The sequence below is a fragment of the Ursus arctos genome, unplaced genomic scaffold, assembly GCF_023065955.2.
Source record: "Ursus arctos isolate Adak ecotype North America unplaced genomic scaffold, UrsArc2.0 scaffold_18, whole genome shotgun sequence".
NCBI classification, from domain to species: domain Eukaryota; kingdom Metazoa; phylum Chordata; class Mammalia; order Carnivora; family Ursidae; genus Ursus; species Ursus arctos.
In genome coordinates, this window is record NW_026622852.1 from 21205094 (window position 1) to 21216260 (window position 11167).

Sequence of the window (11167 nt, forward strand, 5' to 3'; positions counted from 1 at the left end):
GTTCTTGACTTAAAGATAGGTAACAGTCCTACCAAATGGAACACAGATTTTGCAGAGAAAATGTCATGGAACCAAAAATAAATTGATTTAAAATGGTGGACTCTATGAATTTCCATGTGGTTTCCTATCTTTCTATTTTAGACTTCAGTCTCAGATACTGTGTATTATTGTTTCACACCTGATATTTACTTCCAAGTATCTCAAAAGTCCTAACCCATCCTGCCCTTACGGAGGATACAGGCATTAAGAATTTTTAACATTGAGTTTTATAAATATAATTTCATTGATTGGATAGCATTTTGTAAAATAAAAATATTTGTGATTTTTAACTCTCCACAATTCAATAGCGAGTGAGACAGCCTCTGTTTTGTTCAGTTCAGCCCATATTTTAATGTCATTTCTGTGTGGCAGGCATTATATTAGGGGCTGAAGATACACAGATAAATAAGACATGTGGACAACACATTATTAGCTGCTCATGGGGATGTGATGTTTGAAATTAAACTGGGCTTTTAGCATCAAGTGAATGTAAATGAGAATGAGACTCTCTCTTTAGGACACTTATGTGGAAGCAACAACACCTCATTATCTGACTTCTTTATGTCCTATACTGATCTGGGTATGTTTTCTTTGTGTACGTAATCAAACACGAATTCCCGTTGTCATTAAGAGTGAAGACTGGTTCATGTAAGCCTCGAGCTATGATATATTAAAGAGTCTGACCAGAAGAGGACAGGGGAGTGTTTGTAGTCAAATCGCCTCCACTCCCCAATCTCCTTAGTCCTTCATAGAAAGAGCAGGTGTACGCAGTGTGCTCTGAACCAGAACCTCTCTCAAAACCAAACATAAATGTTAATAGTACCACACAAATTCAATTATGCCTTTTACTTTTTTTATGTATTATGACTTAAGCACATCGATTTGTAGGAGGTTTTGAGTCATTGATGATACTGTTTTCTATTTGGACATACCCACAGATATGAAGAAATGGAAAGGAAGTCATTCATGCACTTTTTTTCTGGGATCAATAATCTCAGAGTCTGACTGATTAGCGTCTTCAAATGCTGTCACAGTTGATTACAGGACCCTGAGAATAGAGGTGTAGGTGGTGCAGGAAAGATTATTGCTCTCACTCTGAACTCTGATTTTTTCTTTCTGGTTACAGAAGGAAGAGCCTAAAGGAAAATGTAGGTCAAGTGCTTTTATCCCCTGCAACTTTCAGAAGAGCAATCACAAAATTACAGTGACTGGTCCTGATTTCTAATGATGGCAAGAGAAGGGTAATAGGTGAAAAAGAACAGGGCAAGTGTTTTTAACTCATATTTTAAAATACAAAACAGTATAAATCAGGTTTTTAAAAAAAATCATGGATATATTTGGTTGATTTAGCCTGATTTGATTTCTGTTATCAGAGTCAGATTTTTTATGTGACTACTTCCAGTGATTATCATATTAACGTGACAAAGTGAGAAAAGGAGATTAAACATAAATTAAAATATATGTTTATAAGGCACCATGTTTAATGTGCTCTCTAATTCTCTCATTAATGCACAGCCCTTCACAAAACAATTATTTCCTAAACATGTGGATGTTTAAGAGGGTAGAGATGCTTTGTTCATTAGTGTAATTATTGTAAAATCAGATCCACTTAATTTCTTGTTTATAGATATCATATTAATTAAAAAAACAATTTATAAGCATTTGGAGTACTTTCTATTATCTCAAAATCAGACAGATTTGTTTTCTAAATGAACTTTCTCATATTTCGTGAATAATATTATTTTAATTGGGGCAGTATCAATTTAATTAATATAATTAAATATATAATGACACTTCCTATTTTATTGGAATTGGCTATGCTGAATCCGTGGTGCTAATGTATCCTGTTAGAAAAGTGAGTACAATTAGAAAACAAATGCAAAAATCTCTGCTTCAGTAAATATTTTTGCACTGCCTTAAATTTTGAGCCAGGCCTGGATACTTAATGTGAATTTTTAGGGTACAGGGTGTTGACAAAAGTATTCTAGTTCGAGGAAATGGTAATACAAGACCGAATTAATCCTAGGGTGAAGATTTGAAGGCAATCTGATGGGAAATGTCGTCAGAGGTTGAGGGCATAGGTCACTGGTAGAGAGGGACAAGTAGAGAGGGTAGAGAGGGAGCTTATGGAGTGGGAAGACTAGTCGTATTTACATTTTCTTTTATCTGTCTTGTTATTTTCTCTAACTGGCCCAGAGACATATCTGGACACACACACCTCTTAGGAAACTGGAATTCAGTAGAGGTGAGGATAGACAATAATCAATGAAGCAATCTTGGGAAAATCACTCCCTTTGAGGCTCCTAATTAACTCATTAGAAAATGAAGGTGTTGGATTTTAGTGATTTTCAGCAAGTTTTCTGCGTAGAGCATATCATAAGCTATTATGATATGTATCGCAAGAAATGTACTTCCTCGGTAGTGGAGTAACCTTTTGAAATATTGTAAGAGTTTTCCTGTATCAATACTTTTTTTCTGCCACGATGATGGGTCTTTGAACCTACGACTTATTGCCTCAGCAATGAGAAGACCAAATACTACCAAAATAACCTACGGAATTAGACTTAAGGGCAATTCGTACTGGATAAAAATGGGAAATAGAACTCTCTTTTTGTGCTGGGAGAAGAAATTGGAGGAGAGAGAATGAGAGAGAGACCCAAATGGTTAGATCCAGTGTCTTAGCCAATTGATCTTTCATCCTTCCTTGGGGTTAGATTTTGGGGAAAAAGGAAAGAAATAACCTGGTAAGTTTGGGGGTAATACCTTGCTTCTCAAGTATAGTCTGGTAACACTGCAGTGAGGCGCAGGATTCACCTGTGCCTGTTCCTACATCTTAAACGTTTGAATTTATTACAGGAGAAAAAAAGATGAGAAAAAGGGAGGTAGAAATCCAGAGTTAATTTACATTAAAATAAATTGCTGTAGATCAGGGTTTTTATATCAGTGGCTTTTCAGTTGCTGGTCATAATGTATTAGTGTATCTTGCAATCAGTTTGTGGATAAAATAGCATAAAATAGAAAAAATGCAAGTGTATCCCGAATCATGTTAAGTATTATTTGGTGATATCAAGTTTCAATTTTATTATCAATAGCTAAATCTCTCTATCTCTGAATACATCTCTATCCATCTGTATCTATATTATATCTGTATCTATCTATATATGCACCCACCCACGGACATATTCACGCTTCAGTTGTACTATATCACAATAAGAAAAAAAAAGGATTTCTTACTGTGGGTGGATTAAAGCGAAAACATGTTTAAATACAAGTGTGATGTGTTTTAAACTGGAAGAAGTTAAGTTAGCTCAAATGGAAATTTAAGTTCTGTTTTTCACGACCAAATGAGAAGGTGAGCTCCAGAATGCAGATGAAACCAGGTAGTGAAAATAAAAAATTTTTCTCACGTCTGAATTTCTGTGTGTAAATTATTACCCGATCACACTAAAAATAATTAAAGTGCTTGAGTTTGCGTGTGATTTACTCTTTAGGAATACAGTGGAGTCAAGATTATCTCTTAAATATCTTTATTTTTTCTTGTATTCTGATAAGCCTTGATTGAGAGGAAATAGGAGTGCTGCAGATAAGTTATTGGGGATTGTTCCTACTCCAGAAAGTCCCCATAATTTTGTGTATTGCACTCTACATCATTTGCCTTTAGAGACATAGTGAAAAATGTTTATTCCTCCTGCATTAAGAATCTCTTAAATGCCCGTCTGCTGTAGCCTATTTGTCTTTCAAACCTTGGGGAGGGAAGGAAGCATGGACAAGATAAAATAAGGAAAGGGTCCTTAGAATTCTGCTGGTGCTTCTCCCATTAGCTGTGTTGAGACAATCAATGCCTACTCCCTCACCTGGTGACACATTTGCTGGTTTAGAGGCCTTCAGGAGTAAACAAAGAGCTGAGAAAAATAGGTAGAGATTAATTAGCATCAGAAAGTCCCTTTCCTATTTTCCCCCAACTAAATCTCCCTGGCTGGTGAATTACAACCTAAGAAGTAATTCCTCCTAAGGCTGTTTCTCCAGGGTGGTGAGGGTAAAGCCTTGAACTGAATTTTTTGTTGTTGTTTGTTTGTTTTGTGGGAACTCTGGTGTTTCGGGCTCTTCAGCCTGGGGTACATCCATCTCTGTGATCCTTGAACTTATAAAGTTTTACACACACTAGGATCTGGCCCTATTAGCCAGATCATTTTTTCCTAACAAAGTAGTACGTCTCCCTGGGGGAATATGAGCGCTCAGGCTATGCAGGGCACATTACTTTTCCAAATTAAATGTTGGAATAAAAATTGTCAAGTTCTCTGAAAACAGATTTTTATTGAAGTTGCTTTGACTCTTACAAATCAATTTGTCTTCCTATAGTGAATATGGTGTAACTCCTTTTTGTAGGCTCTTTTTTGATATTTCTTAAGAAAGTTGTATATTTTTCACAGTAAAAAGGCTGCCTGGTTTTTCAAAAATTATCTCTAAGTTATTAGATATTTTTAATACTATTGTAAAAAGCCTTAATTATACCTCCCACCTATCCGTTGAAGGTGTATGGAAATGCAGTTGTCTTGTACATACTAACCATCATCCGGTTATCCTGACAAGACTTTCCTGCCTTCTAGTAATTGTAGATTATTTTGAGTTTTCTGTGTAACAGTAACATCATCTGTAAAGAAACAGAGTGTTATCCTCCTCTCTTATCCCACATCTCTAATTATTCATCTTATTGCACGGACTATGATGTAGAGTAAAAGTGAATAAAGGACGACAGCAGGCCATCCTTTTTTTTAAGAGTCCAGTCATAAAACTTTTATTCCACTTACATCATCTTAATATACATGATCCTAACAATTATGCCTGGACTGGTATTGAAAGTTTCATGAAAAATTAAACAAACCTATCCATCCTTTTAAGTTATTTCTCTGTTAACTAGTTTTACAGTCATGCATGTAGAGCACAAAAATGAAAAAACCTAAAATAACACATCGTTTGTCTGTTTTACTAGTGATTGACGTATATGAAATGATGGCTATTAGGAAATTTGATTTTACAGCATCTTTTCTTATACATTTGCTCTTGGGTTGACTTAAACATTTAGATAAAAATAAGTGTAACAAAAATAATGAAAATACACAGCAGGGAACTTTACAAGGTATGAAATATGAACCATTTCTGCCCTTATCCAGAGCGAAGTGGGTCACAACTTTCCGTAGAGGAATACTTGTGTAGCTGTAGTCAGAAGTGTGCACATTAGAAAAAGGTACAGCATGGTGAATATAGTCAATGATATCGTGATAGAGTTGTATGGTGACAGATGGTAGCGATGTTTGTGATTAACACAGCATAATGTCTAGAGCCGTCCGATCACTATGTTGCATACCTGACACAGATGTAATATTGCGTGTCAACTATACTCAAAAAAAGTGTGCACATTGAGATTGTGTATCTGACAATTACACTTCATTTAACATCGAGATATCCATTGAGATATAGCCACAATATACCAAAAGTACTGTGCCAAACGTTTATAAGCTGTATAAAAATTCCATATTCTTATATTGGGCACCTCGAAAACAGACACCTCTCAAGGAGTGTTCTTGTCATGATGAGAACAGGGTGATGTATGGAAATTTTGAATCAGTGTATGGTACACCTGAAGCTAATATAACACTCTAATACGTGAACTATACTGGAATTAAAATAAAAATTTAATTAACAATGAATAAATAAATGAATGCCAAAAAAGAAAGACAACTCCCTACTGTTAAGCAGCTCTACTCCTCTAATATTAAGCATAAAAACCACTTAAGAAAGATAAAAATTCAAATAGAAGTAACATAAACCTATCACAAATCATAAACAAAAGCCTATCTGTGGGATATCTTAGATAACAAATGGTCTACTGTGTAAATCTTAGAATGAGGCAGACAAAATTTGGAAGGCTAATTAATTTTCCCTTCTTTTTCCTGCTTCAGCTTTGTTTCATTGGGTATCCAACGTCTGCAAGGTCAAGTTGCCTCTCAGTCCTTTCATTTTTGCCGGCTATATAGGACTCCTCACTCAGTGTATCAAGTTCAGCAATGGTCTCATCAAAAGTTGTCTATGCAAGAGAGCAGGTTTGCTCAGAGGAGTTCAACCCTCATAATAGAACACAGAAAAGTTAAGGAGGAGACCCAGTCTGATAGGATGTGTCCGCTGGCACTTCTTTTCTGCTGACCTCAAAGTTTGTTGGTATGCTTGTGGTGACTGATCCACAACCCCTTTCCTTCAGCACCAGAAGCAACCCCACACACGTAACAGAGTCTCCTCTCACTTTCAAATAGAAGATTTCACTCTCTGCTCGTGAAGCATTGTGATCAAGGACTTCTCCAAAAGAGATAGTATATCACTGCAGATGTACTCAAAGCGTCGTCACAATTTTCTCTCTGTACTCATGAATAATCTTTTTCCTCAGCATCTTCTGTCTTTAGCTCAGTACTTGAGAAGACTCTCCAAAGTGACCAATGGATTTTTACAATTTTTTTTTTACAAGTAACTGAGAAAAAGATACTTTCCTCATTGGAGTTAATTCACCTTGCTTGGTGATGCAGGCTGCCGTGTCATCATATGGCTTAGCCGACTTGGTCAGTTTTACTTCTATTCCAGCTTAACTTTTCCTTTTGTGTCTGAAGTGGTTGGTAGAAGATGGATGGGACTCAGTAATCTCTGCCTTTTTGTTTTCAAAGATATTTTTATCAGATTAATGGTGTTCTCATCTATTTCTGAATTACTAAGAGGTTTTTTTTTTTTTAATTATGAATTTAGGTTGAATTTTATCAAATGCTTTCCCTGAACCTATTTGAAATAGTCCTATTGCTCTTCTCTTTTGATACCTTAATGTGGTGAATTATGTTTACAGATTTTCTAATATAAGCCTGAAGAAGAGCAGTCTTACACATTTTCTTTTTGTATAATTTCTTTTCTTTTGTTTACCCATAAAAAGGCATATTTTTCAGTTGTTTTTAACTTTATTAAAAAGTATATGATGCTATATGTAATGATTTAGGGCTTTTTTCCTACAAATACTATATTGTTAATGTTCATATTTATTATTGTATTTAGCTCAAATTCATTTTGACTATTGTTTCATATTTCATTCTGAAAGTAAACAATTTATTATATGCTTATTCATATTAATTATGGGAATTTTTTATAAGCTGTAATAATAAAGACAGTATGTAACTGTCACAGGGATAGAAAGTTGGCCAATGGGATCGAACAGAGAACTAAGAACCAGACTCAGGCATCCACTGAAATTGAGATATGTCAGAGGAGGCCTGTCTCAACAGTAAGGAAAGGTGAGAGAATTCAGTAAATGAAACCGGATAACTGATTCCCCACAAAAATAAAATCATCACCAGATAAAGGATTTTAATATTTCAAAAACCTGTGAATGTCTTAGTAGAACATATTGGTGAACATATTTTAGGCACAAAAATTATTAGCAGTATTTGACAATATAAAAATTAAAAAATTTGGTTCATCAAAAAATAATCCTAAGTGAAAACATGAGTTATAAATGGGAAAACATCACTAGCAACAAACTCAGCCAAAAAGGAAATTTTATCAAGACGAGTTAACAAACCCCTATGAATTAGTATGTAAAGCACCAACAACTAAGAGAAAACAAGGGGCAAAGCACATGAAAAAGCATTTCACAACAGAACAAATACATATGGCTAGTAAATAGATGTTTGACTTCATTCATTGTCAGGGCAATGTGAAGCAAAACTGACAAAACTTTTAAAAAGTTTGATTGCACCCAGTGTGGGAAGTGATATATACCTTATATCTCTTAAACATTGTGTGTGTGGGGGGTAGGGATGTGAAACCTGGAAACACTGATACCTGCAACAGTCTGATTGGATCTCGAAAAAATTGGGGTGAAAGAAATAAGTAAGAAAAAACACCTTCTGTATGATTCCATTTACACGAAAGTCCTACAGAGTCTAAACTACAGCAAGAGAAGCAGAGAAGTGGGAGTCCAGGGTGGAGGTGAGGGAAACATATTAACTTGCGAAGGAGCTCTAAGGAACTTTTTGGGATTATGTTTGTGTTCTATTTCTAGATTGTACAGGTAGTTACCCAAGACCACGTATTTGTCAAAATTCATTGAACTGTATTTTTAGAATAGATATGCTTTTTTTTTTTTTAAATTATACCTCAATACAATTGACAAAAATTAAAAAAAAAGAATAAGGTTTTCATTTTGGCTGGTATATTCACAAATATATTACATTAAACATATGATCCAGTCACATAAATTTAGACAATACACAAAAGAAGGCCACCAGTGGAACAGTTGGATGATGAACAATTCAAGTCTGAGCCTTTGATATCATGTAAAATTTCAAAAGTAACATGCCTGCCCATGCTATTTCTCTATGCCTCCTAGAAAATCTAAATGAAAATTTATTGGCATGTCCTAATACTGGTATGTGTTTATAATATTTTCAATAGGGACACACATTATTGCCTTGATATTTGAAAGTTTATCAGACATATGTAGAGATTCGCATGACTCTTCATCTGCTATTTTTGTTAATATGTACTGAGAAAATAACAGATAATCTGGAATTTTCAGAGTGTCCATGGGATGCTTGCAGACAGGAATAATGTCTGATTCTAGTTCCCTGGGGTTCTAAGGCAGACTCAAGGATGGAGGAAGAGAGACGTGCAGGGTAGGAACAGACACTCTTGTAGGGGTCAAGGGCAGGCTACCCAAAATGAGACACTTTGGCTTGAAGATTATTTTGAGTTAAAAAGCAATAAAACTCCAGGACAATGAGAAAAAGCTCTTTACCTCCTCCACAACTGCCAAAAAAAGAGTTCAAATGAAGGATCTGCTCCAGAAAGAGAACGATCACCATAGATAACTACATTGTGGTATGAACTAGGCATAGTAGACAGAGAGGGACCTAGCAAGGCCTGTTTAATCAAAGTCCTCTGTCCCATTGTTTCTGAGCAGCCCAGCAAACATTTGTTTACCAAACAGTTACTCTTTTTCGTCTTCCTGAGAATTGCATTACCTCCCTTTGAAGTTCTAGACCTCTACCCCCTTCTTCTTAGTTCAGGATGCCATATATACCTCATTTTGCCTGTCTGTCTTTGGAATTTCCATGTCTGTGTGGATTCTCTTGTTACTCTGTCTCATGTCAATCTGATGCTTAGTCCAGATTAGAAGGACTTGGAAAGGATATTCTTGCTCCTGACCCCCACTTTGCTGGAATCCAGGGTACAAGCAAAAGCATGATATACCGAAGGACTAAAGCAGAAGAAAGTCAGAATGCCAACTAATGTAACCATCTTTCATTGCTTTAGATTCCATGATTTATCTAAAAATTTAGATAGATAATCCTTGATTCCAGCTTTGGCTACAACGTTTTATAATAGATAAATTTGTGTACATAAAACACCGAACATAGTTTTTACTCGAAATTACTCACTTCTCTGGGGCACCTGGCTGGCTCAGTTGGTAGAGTATGCGACTCTTGATTTCAGGGTTGTAGGTTCAAGCCCCACGTTGAGCGTAGAGATTACTTAAAAATAAAACCTTAAAAAAAATAGAAATCCCCTGCTTCTCTGAAAATGACTGAACTTTATATAACTATAGAGACATCATTTCCTAAAAATTCCACATAGCAATTGCTATAATTTTTTTGATAGAACTGATTAATAAAGATACCTGTACTACTGCTCCAACACATTAATTAGCTGTCAGATATCATCCAGACAATTTTCTTGTACTGAAATCCACTGCTTGAGAAGTAGTAGAAAGCGAACATTGAGGGTGTAAATTTAGGAATCAGGTAAGCCTGGGTTCACATTCTAACTCCGTAACTTAGTGGCTATTTGGTGTTGAATGAGCAACCTAAATTTTCCATATCCTGGCTTCCTCTTCTGTAATATCAAGATAATAACAATAACAGTACATATTTGATAGGCTTTAAAATGTTTGTAGTATTAAATGAAATAATATACACAAGGCACTTAGCACAGAGTAAGAACTCAACATAGGGCAATTTTAAAGAGTCTATTTAGAAATAATTTTGTCCCAATTAAGTGTTTCTATAATGACGTTTTTGTCCTGAGCTTTGGAAGATGAATTTTCTACCTAAGAGAGGCTGGATTCCAGATCCTTCTCACCCTAGAAAATAACCTGTAGAAACAGATTCTCAGGGGACTTGTATGTGTTTGGAAACCTATATATCACACAGAAAATGATTAACTGAGGAAAGAAGGAACAAGTTGATTTTTATTTCTTGAAGAGGTATCAACAACCCTGAGTGTAACTGTGTGATCCTTTTCACTAATACTCTGTCTATTCCTGTCAAAGCACAAGAAAATCTGCTAGGCTGCGTCTGTGGCGGTTGATTCCCTGGGGCGTTTCACACCTCCATTGACAGGCTCTTCTTACTATCTCTCTGTATTTTTTCCCCTAAGCTATTTTGGAATAACATCTATATATTTTCTTTCTCCTCAGTTGAAAACAACCAAAAGTAAACTAAGCTTACTAAAGAGAACAATACAAACACTCCTTTCTGAAACAATCCCTCCTTGGAATATATATACTTTGTATCATGATAGAACCAGAAGTTTTCCTCCATACCAGTATCTGTAATGCTAAAGAAAAATAGCATTGACCAAAAGTTAGGAAACATTATAAAATGTTATGAAGATGTTGGAACTTTCCAGGAAATGTTAATTTGTTCCCATCACTAAACTGGATTAATTTATTATCCAGATCTGAAGTGTCCTACCCTTCTAAACTGCCCACTTAGTAAATTATACTCTTTTTCAGCATTTTTTTTTTGCATGAGAACTAATTTATGAAAAATAAAGATATTTAGTGATGTTTAAATTTTTGACCTTTAGGAAAAAGTTTTAAAAATATATGTCTTTAAAAAGATAAGTGATCATTCTAAAACACCAAACAGTAAAATAACATAAAATATGACTAACATCCAAAAAAGAGTGTTGTTTAACAGGTAACAAAGCACATTTATTCTATTTTACTTTACTGAACCTCAAGGGGAGAGGGTATATTTATACTAATTAGACCACCTATTTATTGTACCAAATAATTCCAATGAGAAGATAATTT

At 35.2% G+C, this 11167-nt stretch overlaps 1 pseudogene; it reads right to left on the bottom strand.

Annotated features, from left to right (window-relative positions):
- Window positions 1–5970: 5970 nt before the first annotated feature.
- On the bottom strand, window positions 5971–8933 carry LOC113260658 (14-3-3 protein zeta/delta-like; annotated as a pseudogene).
- Window positions 8934–11167: the final 2234 nt, after the last annotated feature.